At 48.6% G+C, this 25,746-nt stretch overlaps 1 protein-coding gene and 1 long non-coding RNA gene across 3 annotated transcripts in view; one reads left to right on the top strand and one right to left on the bottom strand.

Moving 5' to 3' along the window:
* Positions 1 to 25,746, bottom strand: part of ZHX2 (zinc fingers and homeoboxes 2) — a 177,198-nt gene that overhangs the window by 126,335 nt on the left and 25,117 nt on the right. The gene's annotated exons all lie outside the window — the stretch shown is intronic.
* LOC122450814 lies at positions 13,193 to 15,434 on the top strand. The gene is made up of 4 exons (XR_006272233.1): positions 13,193 to 13,257; positions 13,968 to 14,093; positions 14,201 to 14,272; positions 14,646 to 15,434. It is a non-coding gene; the product is annotated as an uncharacterized LOC122450814 (long non-coding RNA).

Raw genomic sequence — 25,746 nt, 5'->3', positions numbered from 1 at the left:
GGCAAGTTCAGATTCTCCGTCTAGAACAACAAGCCCACATCCTGATCAATAGTGTATATACCCTTTGCAATCAGTCCATGCCATTGCTTCTGCCACTGATACTTCACAATGCCCCTCCAAACGTAATTTTTCAAAAGAAGAAAACCCATCAGACTGAATTCCATCTGTGAGGTCATTTATTCTGTATCCTTTCAGCACTCTTTTTTTTTTTAAAGTATTTATTTTTATTTATGTATTTGGCTGCACTTGGTCTTTGTTGTGGCATGTGGGGTCTTAGCTGCAGCAGGCAAACTCTTAGCTGTGGCATGTGGGATCCAATTCCCCAACCACGGGTCAAACCTGGGCCCCCTGAGTTGGGAGTGCTGAGTCTTAGTCACTGGACCACCAGGGAAGTCTCCTTTCAGCACCCTTAATATTGAGAGATCTCAACTCCCGAAGCTGTTGCTTTGTGATTGTTGTCACGTGACTTCACTTATACATTTGGTCTCATCTCTGAGTTCCTTAGCAGGTGAAGGTGGAGCCAGTCTTTTATGTTCAGTCCCTGCAATACTGAATGCTTCTGTCCCCCACCAAAATTTACATGTTAAATCCTAATGCCCAAGGTGATAGTATTAAGAGGTGGGGCCTTAGGGAGGTGATCAGGTCACAAGGATGGGGCCCTTATGAAGAGGATTAGTGCCTTTACAACACAGACCTCAGAGAGCGCCCTTTCCCCTTTCTCCATGTGAGACCCCCACAAGAAGCCGTCTGTGAACCAGGAAGTGGGCTCTCACCAGATACTGAATCTGACAGCCCTTGATCTTGCACTTGAAGCCTCCAAAACTGTGAGAAATAAGCTTCTGTTGTTCATGAGCCATAAACCCAAAATACACATACCCAGTCTATGGTATTTTATCATAGAAGCCCAAAGGGACTAAAAGTTCCAACAGTGCCTAAGTAGAGACACTTGCTCTGCTCCTGGAATAAGGTGGGAGGGTTCTCATGTTGCTTTTTTTTTCTTATTTTCCAATTTGTATGCATGGATTTATGTGTTTATCCTTCTAAAGGGAATATAAGCTCATTAAATAAATTTTGAAAAGTGTAACTTTAACCACTCTAATCACTGCTGTAACTTCTCAAAGTTCTTTAATGAGAGCAAAGGTCATAGGCCTTGCTTACATGCACATCTTGCAGAGTCAAAACAAATGATGTTGGATTTGAAGCTTTGGAGCTAAAAATGTATCATAAGATGCCCTCCGTAGTGTAGTGTAACGGTGATTGAGAGGATGCCACCCCCCCCCACCCAATCTGGGTTGAATCCTGGCTCAGCCACTTATCAGTTGTGTGACTCTGGGTGAGTTACTTAACCTCTCTGACTTTGGGTACATCCAGATTATTTAAAAAATGTTCTACTACCAACACTTTATATATTCCTTGCTTTACCTAATGTTCCATGCAAGTATCTACCCTTATTATTACACAGTCCTCAGACCCTACATTCAAATAGTTGTGTAATACTCTACTCATTCACTGGTCAACAGTTAAGTCAATGTTTTCTAACTTTTTGCTGAAATGCAGTGTTTCAGCGATGGTTTAAGAAAAGATCAAAACCCTCAATCTGTAGGATGAGTGAATTCGTATCTGCCATCTCCTGGGTGCTCTTGTGTAGAATATGAGCCAACCCACAAGGCCCTGGTAGCGCCCAAACCCACAGTACTTAGTTTATAGTTCCAATGAGAATCACCTGGAGTGAGTCATCCAGGGACCCATTCACACACACCATCCATGAAGCCCAGGAAGGGGTGGCGTAAATATCTGAGATGAAACAGACCACGCAGCCCCTCAGGGCAGGCCCCTCCCCACCATGCCGGCGTCCGCCTCGGCCTCACATGCACTGGGCTGCCTTCACGCTCATCTCCCGCCCAGCCGCCCGCACGTTCTCTCTCTACAGCCGGGCCGAGCAGCTCGCCGCACGCGGGATGTTTCTCCTGAGGGTCCGCGGATGGACACCGGGGACACTCAGCGCTCGTGGCTTTGCCTGCCCTCCCAGGTTTTGTTTGGTTTCTCTTTTTGCACAAAATGACCCACGCTGAGCTGGTTAAAGGATGCGCTGTCCCTTACACCCTCCCGAGAGGGTGTGTCTTCCTTCTCCTCCTACACACACACACACACACACACACAAATACAGGTATTCTCTCTCTCCAGACACACACACACACAAATACAGGCATTCTCTCTCTCCAGACACACACACACACACACACACACACACACACACACAAATACAGGTATTCTCTCTCTCTCTCCAGTTCCTGAAAAAACGATTCCGGCTTCCTTCCTCCTGAGCCCAGGTCTGCGTTGCTGCCCTGAGGTCAGAGCCGCGGTCCGCGCAGACAGACCTGGGCCTGGGTCTCTGCGGCCCCTTTGTCCCCTGCGGCCGCGCCTCACTCTGCTCTCTGGACGGGAGCCTTCTGGCTGCCCCCCCGGCGCCCTCCTGTGTTTCCCACTCTTTTCTCCCTCATCTTGGCTCTGTTCTTAACACTTTCCAGGGCCTGCTGCTGCCATTTCTTGATCACTTTCTTATGGAGTCTCTTTTTTCCCCCCTAAAGACTCTGGTTCTGAAATCAGAGCTGGATCACCCTGGGCCTCAGTTTTCCCATCTGTAAAACAGGGATATGTCCGTACTGACCTGCTTCCCAGAGCTGTGTGAGGATTAAAGGAGATGTAACAGGTGGAGCAGCAGGCACAGTGCTTGGCTCCAAGAAAGCACACACGTTACCAATTATTACCTTATCATTATCATCATTAATTCAAGTAATGAGTAACAACCCTCTGTTATTCTAAAAAACCAGAGATTCTACCACAACTTGCCATTCCTAAATTCCTCCATCTCAACCTTCCTCATCTGCCCCTAGGAATCTTTTCCAACCCCACACCCTGACCTCCTGGTTATCTTTTCTTTTTGGTTTCTTTTTTGGACTTGAAAAAAAATAACAAATCTGGATGAAGAGTCAGGAGATCTGAACTCTTTCTAGTGAAAATGGTGGGTGACCCTGGGCAAGTCATAGTCTCTCTGGGTTCCATCTCTTTCACTTGCAAAAAAGAAGAGGTTGGACTGTGGTGTTGGAGAAGCCTCTTGACAGTCCCTTGGACTGCAAGGAGATCCAACCAGTCCATCCTGAAGGAGATCAGTCCTGGGTGTTCATTGGAAGGACTGATGTTGAAGCTGAGACTCCAATACTTTGGCCACTTGATGAGAAGAGGTGACTCATTTGAAAAGACCCCGATGCTGGGAAAGATTGAGGGCAGGAGGAGAAGGGGACGACAGAGGATGAGATGGTTGGATGGCATCACCGACTTGATGGACATGAGTTTGAGCTAGCTCTGGGAGTTGGTGATGGACAGGGAAGCCTGGCGTGCTGTGGTTCATGGGGTTGCAAAGAGTCGGACACGACTGAGCAACTGAACTGAACTGGACCAGAATAGCATTTTCCTAAGCATATTCTGGGCTTCCCTGGTGGCTCAGATGGTAAAGAATCTGCCTGCAAAGCAGGAGGTCTAGGTTCAATCCCTGGGTCAGGAAGATCCCCTGGAGAAGGAAATGGCAACCCACTCCAGTATTCTTGCCTGGGAAATCCCATGGACAGAAGGGCCTGGTGGGCTACAGTCCATGGGGCTGTAAAGAGTCAGACACGACTGAGTGACTAACACTTTTTCAAGCATGTTCTGGAAGCTTCCAACACACTTGCGCCTTCCAACATACCCCTGCTCCCCTACCTCGAGTTCTCTTGGCTCAGAGCAGGGCCATAAGTGACCAACCGAGCACCTAGCTCCACCTCACTTAGCTCACTGTCAGATCTGGATACTGTCTACACTGCTTGGCGCCTCAGCAGATGGTTCCAGGGCAGATCCAGCCCCTCTCATAAAAAGAGGTTTTGAATGGGCGTAAATCTCAGCTCTCTCTGTAAGCAAGGAAAATGAACTGCCAGCTCTGCTGAAAAACTAGGACAAGGTTCTCTTTAGCAAGTCTCCAGGTACTGTTCAGGCAATCACTGGGTATCACGAGCCCTAAAATATGCCCCCGCCTGGTACAATGTCTCCTGATTAAGCTGGCTGCCAGGCCCTGGGTATTTCAGCCAGGGATGGTGAATTCTAAAACCACACAATTACTAGTAGTTTGGAAAAAACCTTTAGAAACACCATGCCAATCATTTAATTCATTTTCCAAGTCCTTTTTTAATGCAAAATATGCTAATATGTTGTTGGAGTGTCCAGCCGGGAAACCTGCTAGAAACTGGGGCCTCTCTTGCTTGGAGGTTAAGCGGAGGGCTGGTGGGAATGGAGTACATTTAGAAGAATGGCCCATTTTCCCTCTGGGGAAGAAAAGCGGCTGATGCCACTGGGCTCAAGTGTTTCTTTGTGCTCCCTTCAGCCGCAGAAGGTGTGATCACTCTCACAGCCACAGATTTGGGGCATAATGGGCTGCTTTTCTGCCCAAAGCCCAAGTCCTGCCCCTGGTAAGTAAGACGTGTCCTTGAGAAGTCTACTGGCTCCTCCCGGGGAGCAGGAGACAATGAAGGAGGAAATAAAGAAGGGATGAGAGAGAAATTTATGGCTTGAAGGAATAAATTAATTGAGGCCCGGAGGGGCTGCTGCAGCCTTTGAAAAATGATAGAAGCCAGCAAGACTCCATTTCTCTCACTTTGAGAAGGGAGGAGGATCAATCACAGACCAGCGTCCCTAATCTTAGAGGTTTTAGGTGAATTAGCCTGTTTACCAAACATTACACCTATTTTGCCAAAATTCATGGGCTTCTATGCACCTCCTTTTCCATAACTGATTCCATAATATCATTACAAGTTGCTGTTGTTGCTTATTTAGTGAGTACATACTACTGGGTCATACCTCTGTATACCCAGTGCTGTGTTGGTCTTGGGCTTCCCTGATGGCCAGTGGATAAAGAATCTGCCTGCAATGCAGGAGACACAGGAGACCCAGGTTCGATCCCTGGGTCGGGGAGATCCCCTGGAGGAGGAAATGACAACCCATTCCAGTATTCTTGCCTGCAAAAATCCAATGGACAGAGGAGTCTGGCAGGCTACAGTGAGGGTGGGGATGGCACACAGGAGTATAATGTGGGGATCTAGCCCTTTATACCTAGAGTTAACTGAGCCTCTGCTGTCTTCCAGGGACAAAGCCTTGACTGCAGTGAGAGAAACACACATCCAGGCCCAAAGGAAGTGAGACCGACATGGCAGCATCTCCCCTATCTGACTGGGAAAGTCAAACGGTCTATTGAGGCTCCAGCCCACAGCTTGCAAACAGGTGCCTGGGACTGGATTTAGCCCTTAGATATATTTTCTTTGACTGTAAACAATGCTTTAAATATTTTGGGAGTACCTCATAAAAATCAAGATTTCCAGGTCTTCTTGAAAAATTCAAAAGGGGCTCCCCGACCTCACTGAATCCATATCCTTGCATGGGGACACTCAGTGGGAACTCAGTGGCAAGTGTCCCTTTTAGACTGGGCATGGATGCTCTACTTTGTCAAAGTCACCACCACTCCCTATTACTCACCCCTGGCTAGCCTCCTGCATTCTGTTCGCCTGCCTGGCCTATGTATGCATTTGGGTTTGCAAGTCTGACTTAGGACACGTCCCTTACTTGCAAATGAGGACTCTGAGGCTCAGAGAGATTAAGACAGGAGACTTACAGGTCTCTGTTAGACACCTGGGTCTGTGCTGTTTTTACAATGTCACACTGTGTACCATCAGGGGCAACCTAGGGGTTGTTTTTAGTCATTAAATCACGTCTGACTCTTTGTGACCCAATGGGATGTAGCACTTCAGGCTCCTCTGTCCATGAGATTTCCTAGGCAAGAATATTGGAGTAGGCTGTCATTTCCTTCTCCAGGGGATCTTCCTGACTCAGGAATCGAACCCGTGTCTCCTGAATCTTCCGCACTGGTGGGCAGATTCCTTACTGCAGAGTCACCAGGGAAGCCCAACCTGGGGGTATATGATGCATTAAATAAATGAGGACCATCACAACTACTTTGAGGAGCAAATGAATGAATGATGGACCAGCCCAAACCATAGATGCAGGCGTGCAGGCTCCATGGTGGACAGCGGGCTAAGGAGGCTTTGCAATGTGAGTGGAATAAGAGCAGGCCTGGGAGAGCTCAGAAAAATAGTTAAGGGTTCCTGGCTGACTTGAGGGCCTGGAACACCATTTATTTAGTTTTTGTGGCTTACTAAATTGTGTTTTTATTGTAAAATAGGACATAGAAAAGCGTATAACATACAAATTATTTTCAACTGTTCATGATGATTCCCCCCCGCCCCTTTGGTTCTGTTTTCTTTCAAAAAGCCATCAAAGTTGCTTCAAAATCAGGGTTTTCTGTGCTTTTCAATCTGCACTCCCTGCAGAGTAAGAAACCACCCTACTTCTAGGCTGATATGGTGTAGCTGAAATACTAGGGGGTGAGCAGGGAGACCTGGTGTTCAATCCCAACCTGGGTGCACGGGGAAGGCAGTTTGCCCTCTCTGACTGCAGATGGGGAGACAGGACCAGATCTTCACGAGGTGCCACTGTTCGAATGCTCTAGGATTTTGTGAGACCAAGAGTGCTGGGGAGAGCGGAAGGCATCTGCTAGGAGGTCTGGGAAAGGCAGGTCAGTGATCCAATCACTTAGTGGCTCAGGCCAGAACCAGAACTGTCATCGTGGCTACATCAGAACCTCAAACCAGGTGCCAGAATCTGCCCTAAGTCCCTCCAGGTGACAAGATGTTGGTGAAAAGGGAACTTGGAACATGGGCTCCAGACCAGCTGAGTACGAGTAGTTTGGATGAGGGATGTGACCTGCCCAACGTCTGACCTTGAGTATTAAACACAGCACCCCAGAGGCCTTTCCTGCAGCCTTTATTCCAAGCAAAGGCCAGAGGCCTGGAGATATAAATAGGAAGGTTTCTTGGGCCAGGCCTCTCATTCATGAAAGGGCACACACTTCAACTTTTCACAGTCCCCTAAGACACGTATGCGGCAATCTGAATTTGGGCTTCTAACACCCATAGAATGGGCACTAGTGATAAAGAACTCACCTGCCAATGCAGGAGAAGTAAGAGATGCTGGTTCGATCCCTGGGTTGGGAAGATCCCCTGGAGGAGGGCACAGAAACCCACTCCAGTATTCTTGCCTGGAGAATTTCAAGAACAGAGGAGCCTGGCAGGCTGCAGTCCATAGGGTCGCAAAAAGTCAGACACAACTGAAGCAATCACACCCATAGAATACCCTGAATGAATGTATTTTAGATATAAACCTGCAGTAAGCTTGCAAGACAATTCTATTGCATTGTATTTTAGATGTCAAAGGAGTTAATTTACTAGTTATTTTACAGATCTACAATGTCTATAATCAGCTTGCATTTTTTTTCTTCATATTTTAGCATGTGAGGAGTCTAAAAATGTGGATGTGGCCTGGATCTCTCTTGATCTTGGTGAGGACTGATCCCATGGCAGAACTTGAACACTAGAACCTGGGGTGGGGGGTATGGCCCCTTCATCACTTAATGGAAATGGGGGTGGGGACAGTGCAGTAAAATGAACAAGGACCACTTCTGTCTCAGCCAAGGAGACCCACACTCCCTGTGTGCTTTCTCAGTGCCAGGAATGTGCCAAAGCTGGGCACAGAGATGGCCAGGCCCTGCTTGTGAGATAGTCATGGCTTAGCCAGGCAGGCAGACACTGAAGGAGCTATGCAGTGATGTGACAAATACTTTGACTGAGAGATGCTATGACCTAATCCTCAGTATCTGTGAATATGTCACCTTACACAACAAAGGGTCTTTGCAGATGTGATTAAGTTAAGGAAGTTGCCATGGAGAGATTATCCTGGTTTATCTGAATGGGCCCAATATAATCACAAAGGTCCTTAGACGTGAAAGAGGGAGACCTTTCCCGGACCTCCTAGCAGATGCCTTCCGCTCTCCCCAGCACTCCTGGCCTCACAGAATCCTAGAGCATTCGAATAGTGGCACCTTGTGAAGATTGGTCCTGTCTTCCATTTCCATTCCCTGGTTGGCCCAGCGGTTAAAACATGGGTCAGGGAACTAAGATCCCACATGCTGCAGAGCGGCTAAGCCTGAGCACCACAATCAGAGAGTCCACATGCAGCAACGCAAGATTCGCGTGATCCAGTGAAGATCCTGAGTGCCACAACTAAGACTGAGAGCAGCCAAATAAGTTAATTAATTTTTTTTAAAAAGTGAAAGAGGAAGGAGGGTCAGGGTCAGGGCAATTCAGCTTGAGACAGATTCAACTGGCCACTGCTGGCTTTGAAGATGGAGGAAGGGGCCACGAGCCAAGCAATACAGGCAGCTCTAGAATCTGGAAAAGACAAGGAACTGGATTCTCGCTCAGAGCCTCCAGAAGGCAGAGTCCTGCCGACACCTTCACTTTAGCCCAGTGAGACTAACTTCAGACCTCCGACCTCCAAAACTGTCAGATAACACGCGTGCATGTTGCTTTAAGCATGCATGTTGCTTAGCCCTGGAAGACTAACGCAGGAGGACAACGCAAGTAAGACAGGAGTCTTGGGGGACCAGTCTTGAATTGGAACCAACTGCCCTCCTGGAACCTCTATTTCTCCCTCCAAAACACAGGGGCCCTGGGCAGACAGTCGCCATGGTCTCTTCCATTTTTGACACTTGGTGTTTTGATGGATAAAGGGAGTCGCCACCGTTACCAGATGGCTGGCAACTGGCTGTGAGTGTTGACAGAAAATAGCATGTCCCAGAAATTCCCTGGTGGTCCAGTGGCTAGGACTCAGTCCTTTCACTGCCAGGGCCCAGGTTCAACCCCTGGTCAGGGAACTAAAGTCCCGCAAGCGGCATGATGCAGCCAAAAAAAGAAAATAGCATGTCCCGGAGCGTGTTTGATGGAATTGAAGTCCTATGGGCTGTGGATGACGGTGAGTCAGAAAAGGGGGCTATTCATGTAGGAAATCACCCTGAGCACTTCCCAGGCATTGCTCGAGGCATGGGGGAGTCAGTGGTGAACCAGGACAGGCAAGGTCCCTGCCCTCACAGTGCTCAGAGCAGAGGAGTGAGTGAACTAGTGGACAAGCCAGTTTCCATTGGTCATCAGACCACAAAGGAAGTGAGGCCTGGGGATGAGATGGAGTGGGACCGGGAAGCTGGCTACTCTCAGCAGGGCTGGCCTCCCAGGGCCCAATGTGACTTGATCCTAGGTGATGCGACAAGCTGGGCAATTAAAGAAAAGGGGGAAGAAGTAGGAAAAAGTACTGAGCTGGGACTTCCCTGGTGGTCCAGTGGCTAAGACTTCATGCTCCTATCACAGTGGGCCCAGGTTCGATCCCTGGTCGGGGAACCAGATCCCACGTGTTGCAACTAAGAAAAAGATCCTGTATGCTGCAGCTAAAAGAGATCTTGCATGCTGCAATGATCCGATACAAAGATCCCATGTGCCGGCGCAGCCAAATAAATAAATAAAAATAAGTATTAAAAAAAAATACTGAGCTAAACAGAGTTAAACAGAATTCTACATGAAGGAGCCCTGAGGGTTTGAATACATTAATTGGTCCATGTGTGCACTTGACACATTCTCTTATTAAACCAGGCAGTGTCCAGGGCACGAACAATGCAGGCCTGAACAAAAACAGGCAAGCAAGAATGGGGAGAGGATCGCTTAGTGTGGGGGAAGATGGACTACACAAAAGTAAACAGACACGTGTAAAATCAGGATGGAAGAGGACTCAGGAACAGAGCAGGTGTGGGTGGAGGTCTGGAAAGACCCCTCGGAGGTGAAGCTCTGTGAACCGGGTCCTCACACGCAGGAGGAATCCATGTGCAGCGCTTCCCAAACTAACATGAGAACGGAACCCTGTGTCATTACGTGTCTTGCAGGACTCCCGCTCCTCAGGTGGGCTTTGAGAAATGCTGGCACAGAGAGAGCTGGAGGGGGATGTTGGCACCCGCGCAGGCTCCCAGGACTGAGGTGGGCATGTCAGGATGGAGGCTGTGAATCTCATGAAAACAAAGGAGGACACCTCACCTAGAAGTCCCCCCTCTGAAGGCGGATCAGACGATGGGAGTGACCGGGAGGTCTCTGCTGGACTTCTGGGTTTGGCAATTCTCACACTCCCTCCTGGGTGGCCCTAGATCCCCTTAGGTGCTGCTGGATGAGAGAATAATTGAGAGCCCAAGATTAGACAACGCGGCCTCTGTAGGCATGAGCAGGTGCTGTTTTTCACACATCCCAGAAAGCAGAGAACTGGGTTCCTTTTCCTAGGATGTTGCATCCTAAAGAACATGTATTTGTTTTTACACTGTGTCTGGGTGATGACAAGCAATGTGCCCATTTCCGGGGATCTTTACCCAAGTCCTCCTTCAGTCCTGATAAAGGAATACATTCTACTCCCCAGGACCAGAAATAAGATCCGAGGTCCATCCTCGCCTCGTGGAAAGTTCATGTCCAGAGGGAGAGACTAACACTGTCTGTCTGCAAAAGAGCTGCAGGGAGCCGCCCTGAGAGTGAACGCCGGCGTCCCCGCGATGTCCTTTCCTGTCTGGAGCAGGCAGGCATCTGGACTTTCTCAGAGCTCACATCAGACGCGGTGCATTATGCATTCAAGTCCTGCGGGCAGGAAGCTCCCAGCAGCCGCCATCCTGCCCCGGCTCTGTTCCTGATAAGCTGGGCTCCGGGTCTGCCAGAGGGCTGCTCCGAGAGGCCACAGCACATGGCCTGACCTGGCACGTGGAGATGCCACTCACCGTCCACGCTCCCTCGGCGACAGGTCAACACAGAGACAGGTGGGAGCAGCCCGCCCACGAGAGCTGCTGTCCCTTCCCAGCCTCTGCTTGCCTGAAGCTGTGAGAGGGGCAAAGGACCAAGCCTGAGTCTGGTTCCTCTGTGTGGATGCCCTCCTCGCTCCTCGTCACCCAGCCGCCCATCATCTTTTTCATCTCAGCTCAGTGTGAACTTCCTCTGGGAAGCTGTCTAGATTGGATGACGCCGCCATTTGGGGTTCTTACAGCACGTCCTGCCTCTCTGATGAGTACCTGTGATGGCTTCAAATCCCAGGTCTGGCACTGACTGTGCCTTGAACAAATCCCATCACCTCCCGGGGCCTCAGTTACTGAAGAAAGGGTGTTGATGAGATGCTCTCTGTGGTCCTTCCCAGTCCAACGACCCTGGGATTTCCCTTCTCAACACAAGAGCCATGAGCACAGGATGTACCCAAGCAGAGGTCTTGGCCTTGGGGCATGACCTTGAAAAAATCCCTTTCCCTTTCTTCCATTTACTCAGCACTAAAATGATCGAGTGAGCTGCAATGCTGGTTTCCAAACTTTTTAAGGGATAAAGTCCATTAAAAAAAATGTAATCTGATAACCGAAAACAGGTAAAAATGGAGTTGCTTGGCTTAAAATAGGAGCGAGGGTCTGGGAGGCTCTTTCTGTTTTGGCCTCTGGGGCACCTCCCCCAACAGAGCTGCTGAAGCAGAGCTTCAAAACCACTCCCTTAGATGGTCCCTCCAAATCCAACCCAGGCAAGTTCCGATGTCCACCCACACCCACCTCACGTCTGCTCGGGGCTTATATTCTGTGGGGTCAGAGATCCTTTGAGAAGCATTCAAAAGATACAAAAGTTCACCTGCTCCTCCTTAATTCTGTGGTTTTCACATGCTTAATTTCAAACATCACTCCATAGAGCACAAGACATGAGGATTATAAAAGCAAGGAGATCAAACTGGTCAATCCAAAAGGAAATCAACCCTGACTCTTCATTGGAAGGATTGATGGTGAAGCTGAAGCTCCAATACGCCAATACTCCAATACTCTGGCCACCTGATGCAAAGAGCTGACTCACTGGAAAAGACCTTGATGCTGGGAAAGACTGAGGGCAGGAGGAGAAGGGAGTGACAGAGGATGAGATGATTGGATGGCATCATCAACTCAATGGACAGGAGTTTGAGCAAACTCTGGGAGATGGTGAAGGACAGGGAAGCCTGGTGTGCTGCAGTCCATGGGGTCGCAAAGAGTCGGACACAACTGAGCGACTGAACAATAACAACAAAGGTAGGAGAGAAGGACTCTATCAATTAACCCACTTCCAAATCATTGCTAGCGACGCAAAAGCCACAAGTGCTGGAAGGAAGGATATGAGTGAGCATGGCCAGCCTGCCTGCTCACAGAGGACTCACCAACACCAGTGGAGGCGTGCTCGCCCCTAACATGATTCCAGGCCCCCCATGGCGCCCAGCAGAGCTCCTGTAGGCCCAACCATGGAGTGCCTACCACAGAAAGAGGGGCAGTCAATCAGGAGACCCGGCCCCTAGGAGCACAAAGCCAAAGACACAGACAAGGACTCTGCAGACCCAGGCCTCCCCTCCTCCTTCAGAATTCGCTGAAACATCTCCCCCATCTCTCTTCCCCAGATGTGAAGGACAGGGTGGCTTTCTATAGCCAGGGCCCCATACTCCTTTACTTCTTTATTTTCCAGCACCTTCTAAATTCATCCCCCTCCTTGTGGTGAGCAAAACGTGCTGAGGTCTGCAGGGAAGCAGGGTCGCTCACTGCATCAGAGCTCAGGTGCATCAGAGACACACAAAAACCCACTGGGAAACCCTCTGGGAGAAGACCCAAGGGCTGGGCCTTTGTGGGCACCTGGCCGTAGGTGTTATTTGGGGGTCAGAATGGCTGACCTTTCAGAACCAGGGAGAAACCATCTATATTTTGAGGCAGCTGATTTTCATTATTATTTTTTAGAGGCACTAAAGCTTCTCTAAAACTGCCTCCTGAAGTTAGACCTTCCCTTGGTCTTACCCCAGTGCTTATTCGGTTTATGAAAATGCATTAACTCAGGAGTCATTCTGCTCCCCTCCCTACAAAAAACGTCCCACTCTCTCAGCCCCACCGTCTGGCTGGCGATGCTTCTCTTCATCAACCCCAAGACGGCAGGGGAACCTCCTGCATGATCCGGCATCTCCCCCGCCTCCCCACTCTCCACCCCCGACCTGGTCCTGCTCCGTCCTCTTGAATCGAAACCTTCAGCCCTGCGGTGACAGACAGCAAGTTGGAAGGGGAAGGGAGGCGGTGCTATTTATAATCCGGCGGAGTTCACCCTCAGAACACGGCCATTTTTTTCCAGGCCACCTGCCAGAGCCCACATTCCCCAGGCTCCATATATGGGCCTCCCCACAGGCCCCTGTGGCCATAGCCGCACCTCTGAGGGGACTCAGGCAGCCAGGCAAGCCAGGAAGGTAAGGCTAGATCTGCTTCTGCGGGGCCTGCAAGGAGGCCAGAGCCAGCCGGGCAGCCTGGCCTCCCCATGGCGGGGTGACCTGAGACAGAGTAGGAAAGAGTCAGGAAGCCTGGGGTACCAGCCTGATGGAGTTTGCAAGGAGGCCGGCTTTCCCCCCAAGGCTTGAATAAGAATGGGGAGGGAAAAATGTATTCTCCCTATAAAACATGAGATCACCCCATAGTTTTGCCAAGTGGTTTTCAATTGTTTCCACTGCGATGTGACTGAGGTCCGTGGCAGCCTTGCCAGCCCCTAGGGCTCCGAAAGCTGGATTTATGGACACCCTTGGATGGGCAGATGGGAGGGGAAGCCCAGGGAAGGGTGGGCAGGCCAAGGCAAGGGAGCAGGGCTTGGCCAAGCTGATATTTTCTGCAGGCTCTCAGCTTTGATTAGCATATATTAAGGATACAGAAAGAGAAAGGTGTCTGGCCTCTCCTGGGCACTTGGACACAAACACCCAACTGCCTTCAGGAAGCCAAGCACGGCAGCGGCAAGAAGGGCCTGACCGGTTGAGCTGTCACTCCGGGCTCTTCTCATCTCGCTCCTTCCTGGGCTGATGCTCCTAGGACCAGGCTGGGGCCACAAGCGGGTGGCGCATGGCCCCAGGGAGCAGGAGTCCTGGGAACCCTCCTCTAAGTTCACGTGGGCAATTTTACTTCGATGTCTTAGAAAGCATCTCCAAACCTCCTCCAGAATGGTCTGCAGGGGACACAGCTGTACCAAATCAAGTTCAAGTCCTTCCTCTGAACAGCTTTCTGTGGTCATCTGGCTGTCTCTTAGGATGGAGAGCATCTGGTATTGTCATGAATGGTTATTGTTAACATGAATGGTTTGGCTTTACTGAGGGCTTACTCAACACCAGCCATTTAACACAGAGCATCTCATTTAACTCTCATTCCCAGGTGGTGCTGGTGGTAAAGAACCCGCCTGCCGATGCTGGAGACAAAGGAGACGTGGGTTCAATCCCTGGGTCGGTAAGATCCCCTGGAGAAGAGAACGGCAACCCACTTCAGTATTCTTGTCTGGAGAATGCCACGGACAGGGGAGCCTGGCGGGCTACAGTCCATAGGGTCACAAAGAGTCAGACAGGGCTGAAGTAACTTAGCACACACACATCTCGTTTAACTTCCATAATGACCCTGAAAGAGGATGTTGCTTCATCAGTTAGGAAACAGGGGAGCAGAGAGGTTAAGCGCATGTCCACTCAGGTTGGCCGGCTCCTCACTCCCAGCTTCTCCACTGTACACAGTGGTTCCTATCACTCCTGCTTGCTGTCTTCTCTGTTGCATTTTATCCTTGCAGGTGGAGGCCACTGTCTAAACCCCGTCTCCTCTTCTCTCCTCCCAGAGTCAAATGAGACCTGCAGAAAATCTCTGCTCATGTGGCAGTCCTTTGGCCAAGACGCCCTTTACCTGTGAGCTCTTTTCACCCTGGGATGGATTCCTGAATCTCTTGACTCCGTGGCCTCTGTCACCCACCCCGAGGGGCCACACGATCCTGCCTCTGCGGAGGTCCCAGCCATCCCTACCGTTCCTCTTTTGCCTGCGACAAATATGGGACTGGCACTTCAGCAGGGGAAAAGCAGCAGCAGGAGTTGATCAATTCCTAAGCAACGAAGATCCTGTTTTCATGCAAACGTCCTCGGCATTAAAACAAAAACAAATTCTTCCCAGGGCGCGTCCTGGATGCCAAGTCTTCTTGCAAGACACATTATGAAGCAAGGTTTTGCGCCTGCGTGAGAGTCTAAGGGGGGGCCTGGGAGGAGAACTGCGTGCCAAGCGCTGTCTTGATATGCTCTCCTTTTAAACTTGCAGCCACTCCATGAGCTAGCCACAGTCTGCTCTGAATTTGACAGATAAGGAAACAGAGAGAGATGAGGGAATGTGTTCAGGGTCAATCAGCTGGCGAATGGCAGCCCAGCACGTGACCAGGTCTGCCTGAAGCTGTACTGTTTTGGATAGGGACACAGGTTATCCACTGCGACTGTATTCACCTTACAGAGACGAGGGGGATGACCACGAGCATCTCAGATGACGATGGGCAGAATCTTTTTTTTTCCCCTTAGTGTGCTTTTCCCATCACATAAATAAAAAGTGTGCTTTTCCCATCAAATAAAAAGAAAGGATGGTGCCTGGATACCATTTTTCTTCTTACAACAAACCAGTCGTGGATATGAATCTGGATGAAGTGTTAGAACTGACTAAATACTGTTGAGTCTGTGAGGCCTACAGAGTGCTCAGAGCATCCTGACCACTTGGTTCTGGCCACACACGGTTCCGGTTCCTTGCCTCCGAGGCTAACAGTGGATAAAGAGAGGATGACTGAGAGAGATGTCACAAAGCAAAGCAGGGCCTTTAGATGAATGACAATAAGTGCCCTTGAGTTCTGAAGAGAAGGAGAATCACCGAGGGCTTCCTGGAGAAGGGATTTATTCCAACTCAGAGGTCTCCTAACAGATCGCTGTGACCTGGTCTTACAGGAGCTGGGTGCCCACCAACACCAGCACTACCACAGCACTGCCAGGGTCGCTGGGCTTGCCCAAGGGTTACAGCGCCCACAGGGCATTAGCCTCCAGCTGGCTCCAGCAGCTCTGTCCTTTACGATCATGGACGTTCAAAGGCAGCACACATGGATGGGTTCGGGGCAGACGTCACGAGTCACTTTTGGTAAATGATCATACCACCGGGATTGCAGCTCTCTGGTGCTGCCCAACCATCAGGCACCACCCCCCTCCTGCTGATGCTGTGCCCACAGCTCATGGGCCAGCCAAGACTACAGCTCAAACTTCTTTCCTCTTGCCTCTGAAACCCTCTGTGAGCCCCCCTTTCTCACACTGAGGAGGTGATCACCGGCTTCATCACGTGCCCAGAAGCAGCCAGGGAGCTGGGACTGGGAGATAGAGAGAGCAGCCTTCTTAAGGTAACCTGAAAGGGAAGCCGGGGCAGGGAGGAGCTCCCTCCCGGTGCTACCACAGCAACGGGGACCAAGCAGGTGAAGGTCTGGTGCTGGGAACAGTGCACAGGCAAGTCTGGCAAGAGAAAAGGGCCCATAAAGGGGCTCTGTGGAAGATAAAAGTGACAAGAACCATCTGAGTGGAAAGAGCATGGACTTTGTGTACACAAGACATGGGCTTGCATCCAGCACTGACTGTCCCTGCATCAGGGGTTGGGAGCACTCCCCAGTATCCACGGTCTCCTTTTCCTACCAGGCAGCAGCTAGACTACACTTCCCAGACTTCCTTGCAGTGACAGGTGGTCATATGACAGTTTTCTGGCCAATGCAATGAGTAGAAGTGATTCGGACCTGGCTCCTAAAAACCTCCCACTTGGGGTTCTCTCCTTTCTCCACTCACCCACTGAATGGAGAGAGCTCCCAGGACTAGAGGGAGACAGAGCCACAAGAGGGAAGGAGCTGGGGTCCCTGAATCACGGTGTGGAACACGGCCGGCTGGACATACACACTGATTTGTGCTATGAGCAGAAATAGACTCCTAAGTTGTTACACTATTAAAATTTTGGGGTTGTTAACAGCTGTTAGTTCAATCTGACTAATATAGACTTTCATTTACCACATAACCTTTGGATGAGTTTCTTAACCTCTTTAAGTTTAGATTTCCTCATTTGCAAAATGAGAATTAAAAAAACCTTCCTAAGAAGGACTGGATTTACATTTGTAAAGTTCCCACAACCAAGGGTGCACCATGCCTTTTGCAAGCCCTAGGCATTTTTGCCTCTGCGTGTCCCTTCCTATGTTAAAAAAAACTCAAAATCCATAAAAAATTAGGTTTTAATGTTACATTAATATAAAGACAAATACACTCCAGGCTGGATTAACCATTTTGTTTATTATTATTTATTATTTTAATATTCAATTTAATAAACATTATGTTCATTTTTTCTTCTAATTCTAAGAGAAGTTAAAATGAAACATTTTCTGGGGCCCTAAAAGTATTGTGGGCTCTGGGCACCATGCCTATTGTGCCTAATGAAGAAACTGATCCTTCTTACTGCAAAGCCTGGGTCCTGATGCATGCAATAAATGATAACAATTATGGGTATTTAAAAAATAATAATAGGAAGATGGACACATGAAATAGCCACAAATGATTATGAAACCCTTTTCACACACCTCATTTCCTCCAGTGCTCACATCCTTTGTGTGAGATGGTTTCATCTATATTTTCCAATGAAAAGAAGCAAGGCTCAAGGAGATTAAGTGCTATGCTCAAGAGGGGTAAGAACATCTACCACTCAGCGCTTTCTGCCTGCGGGCTCATGCCAGGCATAATGCTGGACACCTGTCTCACTTTATCACTTTTAATTTTCAAAACCTTGTGATGAGATGGGGCTTCTGTCATCCCCATATTACAACTGAAAAAAGAAATCAATGTTGAGGACAAATGAGTGAGCTGAGAACTGAAGCCACTTCTGGTGCCATGTCTAATGCTTGTTCTACTAGCCGCCTTTCCATCTCTTGAGAACTGTGCCCTAAGCACTGTTAAGCGGCCTTGTCTGTGGAGGGTGTCAGCCACCCCAACACCTCCTTTCACGGCATGGAGAAGGACCTGCTCAGGGCTGACATCCAGACACATCATGCCAGGTTACACTTGGGCTTCCTCATTCTCTACCCAAATGTACTCCTTCAAAGGTCTAATTATAGTGACTTCTCTTTTCTTGTAAATAATCACATCTGTCATAACTAATTTCACTGATCCAAGGCTCCAAGTCGGCAGCCTTGGAGGTCTGAGCCAATGTGTCAATTATGCCAAGTAGGCTGTAAGCAAAGTTGCACGAAATTGAAGAGAGGAAAAAAAAAAAAAGTAGTCGCAGGCATATAGATGGTGGGGACCAATATGTGCTTTTCTACAACAGTTACATCAACACAAACTCCTAATGTGGCAATGGTGTCAATCTCTCACAAACCTAAGTTACTAAAACCAACACAGCCAGCCAGATCCCAGGGAATGAAAACGATTTTTTTAGTAGGGGCTCAATCCTAGAAACTGGTTTCTCTAATATTTTTTGAGTCTAAGATGATGCCCCTAGGAATTTGCCATGGCTCTTTGTGCTTGTTTTCAGGAAGAAAGACAGGATGCAAGTCTCTCTCGCGTGAAGTACTCCCATAGCCTTAAGGGCAATGTTTTTTGAGTGCAGTTGTTGAGCCAGCATTGAGTCATAGCTCAAACGTTGTCTCCAGATTTTGCTCCAAGTCTCTCTCCACCTACCTTATCAGTACCGTGACTAAGCAAATCATTTCACCTTCCCCAGTTCATCTCAGCTTCCTCATCCATAAAATGGTGACAACCTATAAACCTCGCAAGGCAGAATGATCTAATGACCATGTGTGACAGTCTGTTGGAAACTGTGAATGAGGCATAAGTACTAGTCATCATCAACATGATGAACAGAGCAGATACACTGAGTCCTGTTTTCAATCCACCGCGATGGTTTCTTTCTCTTCTCAAATGACTCTAAGTAGAAACAGTCATGCTTCAAGTCAAAGCAGGGACGGGAGATGGGATCTACTTGGGACTTCTTTCTTTAGGAAGGATTTGAAAGTCATCTTGAAATTAAGCTCTGAAAGCCCCTGTGTCTGACGTGAAGTCAGTGTGAGCACCATTCTGCCCTCTCTAAGCCCTGGCAAAGCAGCCGTGGAGACAGCCCAGGAGCCAAGAGATTTAAGGCAGCAAAGAGCATTCCTAGCTGAGTCCAGGTGCAAGGTTAGACCTGGAGTGAGGCATTGCTTGTGGCTATTGTCATTTAGTTGCTAAGTCATGTCTGACTCTTTTGTGACCCCGTGGACTGTAGCCCAGCAGGCTCCTCTGTCCATGGGATTTTTCTGGCAAAAATACTGGAGTGGCTTGCCATTTCCTCCTCCAGGGGATCTGCCTGACCCAGGGATCGAATCTGTGTCTCCTGCATTGGCAGGCAGATTCTTTACCACTGAGCCACCAGCGAAGCACCAAGGTACTGCGTACCTACCAGCAAGTCACTGGCAGGAACGTGAGAATCGCAAAGGATAAGGAAGCAAGACGATCCATTTGGCAAGAAAGAGGTCAGTCTTAAGCCTCCTGGTTCCCCTTTTGGATTGTCTCTGATGTGTTAGTTTGTGGACGTCCCACTTTACACACAACACTGCAGGCTGAGCCCGATTCTACAGTGAGGTTTGTGACCCAGGGGAGAAGGGCTGTTACTCGCTCACCGACTGGACCCCACTCTACCAATGCTGTGAAAAGATGTTTCCACACCTCTGCTTCCACTGCTGGTCACTCCTGGACCTGCAGTCCATTGACCCGTTTCCCACCCAGACTCTGAGATACTAAGGTCTCCATCCCCTGTTCCCCTGCTGTTCTGTACTAGATTTGACTCCTTCTCCCTGTCCCTTGAGATCTTCTAGGGTACTATCGGCCGACGTGTTAGTAACACTAACATGTGTACTATCACTCCCAGCTTCGCGTTATCTCTGACCACAGAGAAATGATAGTGACAACTGCCTAGATGCTTGCAAGCTCTCAGGCTTGGGGCCCAGCCTTCTTCAGACCTATCTGAACCTGTTTAATCCTCAAAAGAAACCAACAAGGCAGGTGTTACTATCTCCCATTTTACAGACAGGGAAATTGAGGTTTTCAGAAGTGAAGGGTCTTTACGTATTATTGTAAGCTTGTAAGCAGTAGTGTGAATTCAAAAGTCTAGACTGAATGGCTTCAGGACAAGCATTTAGGTCTTCATTTAAGCCATAGATAAACATATGGACAGAAATGGGGGTGAGTCAGAGACCCCAGGCTCATTCCCAGGAATCTTGGTCCAGGCAATTTCATTCAGGTCCATTGGCACCCTTTTGGGTGGTCATTTAACCTGCAAACTTCTTCAAAGGAACTGTCCAACATTTCTCCAGCATGTTCCCAAGGAGCTCATGAGTGGCATTCTCAAACACCTTAATGACAACCAGAGATGCCTAATTGTGGCTCCCCCCAACACATACCTACTGGCTAAAAAGCCATGAAAAAACCTGAAGTTAATCAGCCTCCACCTGACCCAGGGAGTCCAGGGAGCTGGATTCCAGTGAGCACAGTTCTGCCTTCTCTGCTGATGCTGTTTAGTCGCCAAGTCATGTCTGACTCTTTGCGACCCCATGGACTATAGCCTGCCAGGCTCCTCTGTCCATGGGATTTCCCAGGCAAGAATACTGGAGTGGGTTATCATCTCCTTCTGCAGGAGATTTTCCCAAACTAGGGATCGAACACACATCTCCTGCTTAACAGGCAGATTTCTTTAACACTAAGCCACCCGGGAAGCCCCTCTGCCCTTTCTAAGCTCTGGCAAAACAGCCTTGGAAACAGCCCAGAAACCAGGAGACTTAAAGCAGCTAAGAGCACACTAGCTGAGTCCAGGTAGAAGCTTAGACCTGGAGTGAGACCTTGCCCACCAGCAAGTCAGTGGCAGGGAGGTGAGAGTGGCACAGGCTAAGTGAAGGAAGAGAGTGAAAAAGTCAGCTGAAAGCTCAACATTCAGAAAACTAAGATCACAGCATCCGGTCCTATCGGTTCATGGCAAATAGACGGGGAAACAGTGGAAGCAGTGGCTGACTTTATTTTTCTGGGCTCCAAAATCACTGCAGATGGTGACTGTAGCCATGAAATTAAAAGACGCTTACTCCTTGGAAGGAAAGTTATGACCAACCTAGACAGCATATTAAAAAGCAGAGACATTACTTTGCCAACAAAGGTCCATCTAGTCAAAGCTATGGTTTTTCCAGTGGTCATATATGGATGTGAGAGTTGGACTATAAAGAAAGCTGAGCACCGAAGAATTGATGCTTTTGAACTGTGGTGTTGGAGACGACTCTTGAGAGTCCCTTGGACTGCAAGGAGATCCAACCAGTCTATCCTAAAGGAGACCAGTCCTAGGTGTTCATTGGAAGGACTGATGCTAAAGCTGAAACTCCAATACTTTGGCCACCTGATGCGAACAGCTGACTCATTGGAAAAGACCCTGATGCTGGGAAAGATTGAGGGCAGGAGGAGAAGGGGACGACAGAGGATGAGATGGTTGGATGGCATCACTGACTCAATGTACATGGGTTTGGGTGGACTCCAGGAGTTGGTGATGGATAGGGAGGACTGGCATGCTGTGGTTCATGGGGTCGCAAAGAGTCGGACACGACTGAGTGGCTGAACTGAACTGAAGGGAGCGAGACAATCCATTTGGCAAGAAGAGGTCTCAAGCCAGCAGGTTAGCCTTTACCACTGTAATTCTGAAGCCCTGCAGCTCTCTGCAGAAATAGCAGCCCCCGCCAACCCTTCTTGAAGCATCCAGGCAATACTGACAGAGAGCCATCAGAGGACACAGACATCAACAGCCTGCACTTATTAAGCTCTTACTATTTGTCAAGCATTGTGTGTGGTGCTGATTTTCAGGACCTCTTAAAATGCTTTAAAAAAAAAAATATATATATATATGCAAAGAAATACATGTTCATGCTCAAGAAATCAAATAACTACAGAGGTTGATCATGAAAACCACCAGATTACAATAAAAATTAGCCATCCCGCAAAAGCAAGTCTTTCTGTTTTCCAGTTCTTTTGGTGGTGACTTCTCTGCGTGCAGGGTTTCTCTTAACTTTCCAAAAGGCTGATGATGCGGACAGAATTATTACCTCTCTTCACAGATGATGACAGGGTGGGGTAGCCTCTGGTCACACAGCTGGAAAGGGGTGGAGCCCGAGAGTCAGACTCACATCTGCCTCCCTCCAGGGTCTGCTCTTAAAACTTGGGGCTCTGTGGCTGATACATCTGGAGCCGAGTGAAGGATGTGGCTCAGGTCATAGGGGCCCAGGATGGCTCCTAAGGTCACTTGTTGCCCAAAATCACATGTGGAGGACACAACCAAATGACATCATGGGATTAGACACATGAGCTGTCTTTCTTCCTGGGAGGTCTGTTTTCAACTTTTCTTTCTAGTCTCTCTGCGCCTGTCCTCCTCCAGCCACTTCAGACATCTCTGCCCTTTCTTTTATGATACAATGGCCAATGTGACATCACAGGGCAAGTCTCTGGGACCTTCATATTCCTCTCCAGAAACCTCACATCTTCCTGTCTCTTATCCTAGAAGATGGTCTGTATAGCATTTATCACCATCTCCACTGGGACACTGCAAGAAAGAACAGTCCCTTCCAGATTTGAGGTTCATGAAGAAATAGCTCTCTTTGGTTTCATGCATTTGCAGTGAAAAGTGTGGCAACATGGACAATATCTATTGATAATATAGCTACTGGTTAAAAGCACCAACCCAGATTAGTCAGGTTCCAATCTTAGTAACGGCACATGCTCATTAGCTTTGGTAACCTGGCAAGTTATTCCCTTCTCTGTAGCAGATTCTTCAACTGTAAACTGGGAAGGAGTGTGGTGAGAATTATGGATTATGAATAATGAATGACAAGGGTTAACAGATGAGAGCTTTGAACTCTACTGACAAGAACCAGGGCTCCAGACATACTATTATTATTTATCAGTACTGTTGTTGTTGATGAGCACCTTGCAGTTTACCCAAGGTGTCAGTACACATCATATGGTGTCCTCGTATCTAAGAGGAGTAAGGGCAGAAGTGACCATATCTCTTAAAAGTATAATTATTACTCAGGGAACTCAAGCCGGGCCTCTGTGACAACCGAGAGGGGTGAGATGGGGTGGGAGGTGGGAGGAAGGCTCCGGAGGGAGGGGACATATGTATACCTGAGGTTGATCCATGTTGATCCATGGCAGAAACCAACACAGTATTGTAAATATCCTTCAATTAAAAATAAGTAAACTAAAAAAAGTACAATTATTAGTCCCATTTTATAGATGAGTAAGTAGAAAGAAAAAGTAAGTGACCTGCCCAAGGGTACAGGATGGCTAGGAGTCAGAAGCAGTTATGAAGACCCATTTAAACGTTCCTGCTAAGGCTGGGTACCTTTGGGTAAATCACTGTACCTCTCTGAGCCTCCTTTGTAAAATAAGAGCTGAAGCCAAGGCCTCTCCACCACTCTCTAACAGAGAAGCGATCAGCACTGCAGTTGAAAAGGTCTCCCTAGTTCCCAACGTCAGACTCTGCACTTGAATTAGGGGTCTTCCACTTACTACCTGGATGACTTTGGGCAAACTGTCTAGCCTCCTTGGTCCTCAGCTTCCTCATCTGCAAAATGGGGCTAATAACAGAATCCACTGTAGAAGGTAGTCATGGGAATTGCATGAGAAAACCCTGCTAACATCTCAGGAAAAGACCTGGCCTGTGGAAGCACACGGTGAGTGTCAGCTGTTGATCCTAAGCCTCGGGTGGCCAGCCTGGCCTCCTACACCCTATCAACCCTACGCCGTGTGTATTAGCACCACGCACTTGCTCCTGACTGTGAGGTGCCCACTGGGCAGGGCATCACCTGTGGTTTCCAGGTGGGCGCAGGCAGGAGTGTTAAACTCTCAACCTAAATCCAAAAGCCACCTCCAAGTGCCTAACATTTCAACTCGAATGGAAAAATCTACTTTTCTGTTTCTGCCTATAAAACATTGATGGTGGTGTTTTGCTTTCCTTCCCATACAGTCTGAAAATCCTGAATAAATGTCAAAAAGAATTCGCTGAGTCAATAGTATTAAAACTCTTAGGCGTGAACCATTTCCTACCTTACCAGAAGCATAAAGGGATGTTGTGCTAAGTCTCTTCGTTCATGGCTGACTCTCTGCTACCCTATGGACTGTGGCCCGCCATGCTCCTCTGTCCATGGGATTCTCCAGGCAAGAATACTGGAGTGGGTTGCCATGCTCTCCTCCAGGGGATCTCCCAACCCAGGGATCAAACCCACATCTCTTACATTTGCATTGGCAGGCGGGTTCTTTACCACTAGCGCCACCTGGGAAGCCCTGCAAAGGGATAATATTTTCAATTATACTACTCAATAAAAATGCTATTTAGGGCCACACTGCTATTATTTGTAGTTAGCAGGACAGTGGTTCATTTATTCCACTGGAAAATATCTGAGCCCCCCAGGGGCCAGGCACAGCCCCACACTGTGATGATCCAACAACGACGACAATAATAGTGGTGGCACTAGCAACAGCACTCCCACTTACCAGTCACCTATTGTGTTGGATCACCTCCTTTCCCCTGCAGATCTACTTTCCTCCCTTCTTCACCCTGCTCTGTGACCCCCGTGGACTGTTTCAGTGGGGTCCTTAACCACTGTGTTCAGGTGAGTGGGGTCCCACTGTGGGATCCAGAAAAAAAAAGAATTCGTGCCTCAGTTTTCCCATCTGCCAAATGGGTCAAATAGTAACATTCACCCCATGAATGTGGCTGAAATGAATTAACATGTTTAGAATAGTGCTGGCCATAGTAAATGTTAGTTCTTACTAACCCTTATTATCTGGAGTAAGAACTAACAAGGCCATTCTGCTCCAGCTACCCTACTCTTGAGTTCCAGAGGCCTCCTGCCCCATCAGGTGTAGGGGAGGCAGGGCTCTCAGCTGTTGCTAGCCCAGGGCTTCCCCATGTCTTGTTGGCCCTGCATAAGCCTGCCCACTTGCCTGTCAATAACCATTCATTAGCTCCTCTTACCTCCCCATTACCTGCTGAGACCCTAACTCAGACACTTGTACATATTGTGTTTTTTGTTTTTTCAGTTTTTCAAGAATTTTCTCTAATGCTTATAAACACCTCCCTGCCTCCCGCTACCCTTTGATGAAAGAAGCATTATTGTGCCCATTTTTAAGAATAGGAAAACTGAGGCTTAAAGTCCAACCCAAGCCCCACAGTTAGGAAGTAGTTAAGCTGAGTTTCAACGTCAGGCTGAGTTTTCATGCCCAGGCCTGGCTTTAATGCCCAGTGTTAACGACACATGCATCCCTGACTTCCCCAAAGTTTACAGAGAAAAGGTGATGACAGTATTGCAGTGATGAATACTCTGATAGGAATTAGAACAGTGACCCTGACAAAGGGCCAGGGGCACCTGGGATTGGGGTTAGTCAGAGAGGGCTTCCCAGAGGAGGCGATATTAACCTGAGTCATAACGAGGTGGGGGTGGGGGTTATTCCGGAGGGAGAACTGGAAGGCCTAAGGGTTCAGAGGGGGGACAGTCAGACAGGAGGAGCTTTATCAGGAGCTACAAGCAGTTCCAAAGTCCTGAAGCACAGAACTCGAGGGGGAGGTGAAGAAAGAGAGGGGTCTTGTCCTGACGAGGAGGAGGTGTGACCCCTGAGCTGAGGACCTGGGACCCGAGACACTTTGGTGCTGATGCTGGGACAGGAAGTGCTCTGGTCATCTGTCCATGATGGCCAGCTCCATCAGAACAGAATGTCTTTCTATGTCAAACCTAGCCTGGAGCTCTGCATACAATATTATTATTTTACAGCACTCTTATGTGTGTGTGCATAGTCACTCAGTTGTGTCTGATTCTTTGTGACCCCACGGACTGTAGCCGG

This window comes from Cervus canadensis, chromosome 12 (assembly GCF_019320065.1).
Source record: "Cervus canadensis isolate Bull #8, Minnesota chromosome 12, ASM1932006v1, whole genome shotgun sequence".
Classification (NCBI taxonomy): domain Eukaryota; kingdom Metazoa; phylum Chordata; class Mammalia; order Artiodactyla; family Cervidae; genus Cervus; species Cervus canadensis.
Note: the sequence above shows the minus strand (reverse complement) of the source record. Positions and strands in the feature narration are given on the sequence as shown.